This window comes from Equus asinus, unplaced genomic scaffold (assembly GCF_041296235.1).
Source record: "Equus asinus isolate D_3611 breed Donkey unplaced genomic scaffold, EquAss-T2T_v2 contig_803, whole genome shotgun sequence".
NCBI classification, from domain to species: Eukaryota; Metazoa; Chordata; class Mammalia; order Perissodactyla; family Equidae; genus Equus; species Equus asinus.
The window spans coordinates 2802174-2808132 of NW_027225520.1; positions in this window are offsets into that span (position 1 = coordinate 2802174).

A 5959-nucleotide genomic window follows, 5' to 3' on the forward strand; every position below is an offset into this window, starting at 1 on the left:
AGATAGTTCACATTTTTTTTTTATTGGGATCAACAAATCCATTTACATAGTCTCCGTTTGTAAGTTGAAACTTTTTACATATGTGGTTTCTGTGTCCCCCACTCAGAACCTGGGCTGACGTGTTAGAGATGAAATAAAGCAGAACAGGCATAAGTAACGATCACTGTCAATCCAGCTCAGCACGAACACTCACCACCGACAAAAAGGCTGTCCCTGAGCAGGGAGTAGAGGCCCCTCGGGGTGACAGGGTGGATCAGCTGGTTCCGCACCCAGGAATGCTGCTCTCTGTCACATGGGGTCTCTGTCACACTCTCCATCATGAGCCATGGGGTCAGGGTGGTAGGTGCAGACAGCTTCCATGCTGGAGGCTGCCCCTTCCTCCGCAGGCCCGGGGAGAGAGGAATGTGGGGACTCTAGAGAGATGTCCCAAATCCTCTGATAATGGGTGCCAGAGGGAGGGAGGAGCAAATTGGCAGTCAGTGGGAAGAGTGAAAACTGGGGTGGTCACCGAAAGTGTTCATGACTCTCAAATGCTCAGAAAAGGGACTTCCCTGAGGGAGATCAGTCTACAGCCCAAGACAAGGGGCCCAGGCTGCTCTTCTTGAACAAGGATCCAAGCAGGGGAGGAGGCAGGAGAAGGACGAGCAGGAGAGACAGCAGGTGGGGTGCGGCTGGCTGGGACTCATCCTGCCGGGAGCTGCTGGCACCAGGGTCTCATCAGGTGCTGCAGGACTCTCTCAGTGGAGTTCAATGTGGCTGAGCTCTTGCTCATGTCTGTCAAATACTGGATGTTGGAGATGGTGGAGTTGAATGTGAGGGCCTTCAGGTCGTGCCCTTTGGCTGCAAGAAGAGAGGGAGAGAGATGGCCATCACTGAGAGCTGGGCTGAGACCAGATCAGAAGCCTGAACTCAGTATCATCTGTTGCCTTTGCTCCCAGTGGAACCACCACCCAATGCTGCGCTCATCCAAGTTGAAGCCAGCATATCTCTCAGCTCCTCCTCCCTCCCCTGCCGGTAACACCAACTGCACCTACAGATTGCTCCTCAATGCATTCCTTCTGTTCATTCACGTCCCAGGTAGGTCTTATCTTTTCTCACCGGAACCAACACCCTAACATGCTCACTGGATGCATTGTCTAAAGGATGTTCTCTGCCTTGAACATTAGAAGCATTTTTCTGAAATGAAGATCTCACTAGAACACTCCTGCTCTAGCATCACCCGTGGCTCCCTAAGGCCTTCAGGGTTAAGTTCAAACTTCTTGACCTGGCACTCAAAGCCCTTGCACATCTGGCTCCTGCTGACTCTTCAGCCTCATTGATGCATTCACTCTGAGTTAGGCTTTGTGCTTCAGGCAAACAAAATTCCTGTCACTTCTCCCATACACTATGCTGTTTTTGCCTACAGGGCCATTGCTCATGCAATTTCCTCTGCCAGGAACACGCTCCACACCTTATTTCCCTATATAACTCCTACTCCTTCTTAAAGACCCCAATTGGGCAAAACTCCCTCCAGAGAGCTCTTCCAACCCAAAGGATGCCAGGTGCTTCTCCTCAAAACATCCCACCTTGTATTAGAATTTTCTGTGACTTTCACAAGACCAGGGGCTCTCTGAGGGCTGCATCAGATTGAAATATTGCTATAATCCTTGTGATCAGCATGCTTGCCCTCAAAGCAGAATTGCACACCTCGGCTTCCCCGCTGCCCAGTAAGAATTGGTCAGTTGAGGTGTGGGGCTGGAGAGCTCCTCTGGGGAAGGAAGAGGGGCCCCCTAGGCCTGTGGTGGCTTCTGGTTGCTCAAGCAATGAGGAAGTAGGCAGGAACATGCTGCCCGGCTCAGGAGCTGTGGAAAGGGCTGTCGTCTGGGAGACACAGAGACCCCACACAGTGGGTGAAGCCCCACAGGCTCATCTGCACTCCAACAGTGGCTGTCCCAGGACAACCATTCACAGGTGAGCCATAAATGTGAGTGACAGAAGGAGGGATTGTGTGAGTAGCGGGATGTTCGAGCCTGTGAGTGAGATGAACCCAAGAGAGACAGTGTGCTTGAAGAAGAGAGAGACGCAACAAAGAGACAGGTAGAGGCACAGATAGAGGGGATACCTGGATGGACAGAGGAAGAGCGGACAAATGGAGGGTCACAGGGAAAGCAGGAAGAACAAAGACAAGGAAGAGAAGTTGAGACATGGGAGGAAAGAGGATGGAAGGAGAGAAGAAGGACAAACCGGCGAACAGGCAGGAGGACAGTTGGACAGATTGATACCTGGACAGATGCTCGGGTGGATAGATGGAAGGAAGGAAGGAAAGAATGGAGGGAGCGAGGGAGGGAGGAATGAAGGATAGGAGGAAGAGAGGAAGGAAGGAGTCTGAGAGGAGGGAGAACTGGGAAAGTCACCTGCCCACGTTCAGAGGGTGCTTTAAAGGGAGGGTAAGGCTGAGAATACAGGACCCCTAACTCCCAGGCTTGTGTCCACCTGTCCCAATGCTGCCTGTTATTACTCGTAGAGACGGGCATATGGATGTAAAGGAAACCTTGAGCCCTACCCTCACAACACACAAAACTCAATTCCTGGACACTTTGACCTAAAGGGGAAAGGTAAAATAATGAAACTTCTAGAAGACAACATAAGAAAACATCCTCGGGACCACAGGGTAGAAAAAACTTCTCAAAGAAGACACACACACACTCTCCATACAAGAAATATCGGTAAACTGGGATTCACTAAAATTTAGGCTTTCGGTTCATCATAAGACACATTACAAGAGGGAATTTGCAAGTCACAGGATGCGAAGAGATTGTCCCAGTTCCAATATTCAACAAAGGATTCACATGCAGAATACAGAAAATCTTCAGCATATTTATTAGATAAAATGCAGTGAAAGAGATACATATTAATGCTGCTTATTTTAATGAGCCACATTTATTTGACAAGGACAGTGAACAAAGCAATCTGAAAAGCAGGGGGTGAAAAACGAACAGTAGATAAACAGAATCCCAGGAGGGTTTGGAAAAAGCAAGAGAAGCCCCTTACATAACAGTTCATTGGCCTTAGAAAAGGAAAGTACTACTGGATTCTGTTAGGAAGTCAGAAAGATTGAAATATCTAGTGGCTTCAGCGGAAAAATAAGATAGGAAAAAATAACTATGATAGTTATTTGATTTTCCTCCAAATGACTTTATCCCTTAGAGAGCAAGGCACTTTCCTTTTCAATCATCAACACATCAAAGTTTAATTTCCCTCCATTTAGCCTTTTTCGTGGCCATAGGTTAGAAGCAGCAAAGGGGCTCAGCAGGCTGAACCAGTCTGCAGACATACTCTGTCCTGTTCCACACTGGCTCACACATGTGCAAAGTGGTCGCTTCTCACAAGGGAAAAGCCTGCAGGGCTGAGGGGCAGCCACCCCTTGGACCCTGTTTGTTAGTACCATTGGAAATTTCTCCTGAGTCCCTACTCAAAAAGGAAGTGGGTGGGGGGTAGAATAAGAAGGCCATATATTTGAAGGAAATAGGAGAAAATATTTCATTGTGAGAGTAATAAATGTTGCTTTTCAGAAGTCATGTGTATGTTGAAAGTCTATGTCTTAAGGTACCACAATGAAACAACGTACACCTCATCTTCTCCCTCTTTTATCTGAGCATTAGGTTAAAATCCATGAAATTCCTAAGCTTAAAAAAACACACAAAAATCACAAGGAAAGTTTTGGAGGTCATGGATGTGTTCAGCACTTGGTTGTGGGGATGATATGACGGGTGTATGCATATGTCCAAACTAATCAATACACATATAGAAAACGTGTGCATTTTTTGTCTATTACTCATACCTCAACAGAGCTAAAAATTCAAATAAATTCCTAAGTTTACTTTTTGAGGGTGCATAAAAGTCAAAATTTCTAATAAAATTCTGATTCTTAATTTCTGAACATAAATAGCATTCCTGCTTTGATGGGTGACCCCACGACTCTCAAAAAAATCAAGAGCAATTGCTACTGTCAATCTCAGTGGAAGTTATTTTCAACACCTCACCCCCTCCTTTACACCTCATTATTTAAAAACCAAGGAAATAGTCTACAGCTTTTAAAATGAAGGAGTAAATGAGTCAGCTTGACATTATACTTTATTCAAGATTTAATGTTAAGTAAAGGAAATAACTGAGCATGAGCAGAATCCCTTCCATAACTCATCTTTTCTCCTATGCTGATAATAAAAATGACACTCTACTGAAACATAGTTTGCATGATATATTCTCAAGTAAATATACTTAACTGCTGGACATTTTATTTTGAGATTCTTATTCAATTTCTTCATATTTATCTATAAATCTTATTTGGCATCTTTCATCTTTTTACCATTTTCATCTTTTTAACTTTCGAAGGTTTAACTTTCCAAGAGACTATTTTTTAATGACGAGCTAACTGATGAATTTGTGCACCAACTGTTTTTTTGAGACTGAATATACAAATGGACAAAGGACAGATCATATATGACAGTATAACTCTGACCCCCCAACGTGGGAAGCAAACATCCCAAGAAGCCAAATCACAGCCCCTGCAGCATTCAGCACAGAACAGTCAGCACTTGGTCAGTAACTGCCAGTTTCCAAAACTCTCGTTCTGCTTTCAACACAGGACCGCCAGAGAAAGCCACATGTGCTCCCTAAACCATCACATAGGATGCCTGCCTTCTACTTAGTGAGCTCCAGCTTCCCCGTGTCAACAAATTCCAATCAGGCCACCCCTCCCCCACTCCCCTGACCTCTGCCACCCTCTCCCCTCCCTTTCCCTTCTGTCCTCTTCTTGTGCATGCGACAATCCTCTCCTGTCGCATTACAGTCTCTGCAATATTTTTAACGTGTGATAGACCAGCTCCTCCCTCAGAGTTCTTCCTGGTCCATATTTTCCTAGCTTAGCTTATGCGTTTATTTTTTCCATGTAGGATCATTTATCTAACTCAACAGAAAAGCTCGTTAAAATTTTTATTGGCATTGTATTCAATTTATAAAGTAATGGGACTGACCATTTAATGAAACTTCCTAACTTAAAACATAGACTGACTTTCCATTTGCCAACTATTTTTAATTGAAATTTATAGTGTGATCATTGTAGATTCTACACTGCTGTAAGGAATAACTCCAAAAGTTCCAGTGTACACTTTACCCAGTTCCTTACAATGATAACATTCTGCAAAACTATAGGACGATACCACAGCCAGCTTGTTGGCATTGATGCAATCCACTATCTTATTCAGATTTCTCCAGTTTCACTTGTACTAATTTGTTCCTGTGTATTTAGTTCTGTACAATTTTATCAGATGTGCAAGTTTCTGTATCCATCACAGCTAAAATAATGACCAGTTTAATCACTACAAGGTATTCTTGCATTGCCTATTAAAAAATCAATGGATGTTATTTTTTAGAGCAGTTTTACGTTTACAGCAAAATTTAATGAAATACACAGTGTTCTCATATAGTCCCTGCCCCCACATATGCATAACCTTTCTGTTGTCAATACCCCTCATCAGAGTAGTATACTTTTCACAATTGATGAACATACATAGGCACATCATTATCACTCAAAGTCCATAATTTACATTAAGGTTCACTCTTGGTGTCAGAGATCACTAGGGTATAACTCTGTGGTCCATTTCTGGATTCTCTACTCTGTTCCATTGATTTATGTAGCTGTCCTACAATGAAAATGATGATGCTGTGATTACAGTATGTACAAGGCAATACTAAATATTGTTAAAGTGTTTACTGCCGCATTATTCTTCCTGTCATGATTGTTTTAGCTACTCTCAGCTATGTGCCTTTCTATATAAATTTTAGAAAAAGGTGTCTCTGTCTACAAACTGTGGTGGAATTTTTATTAGAATAATATTAGACCTATAGATCAATTTGGGGATAATTGAGACCTGTCCTCATTATTCTATCCAGTAACATGGTGAGGACTGCAGAATTCTCA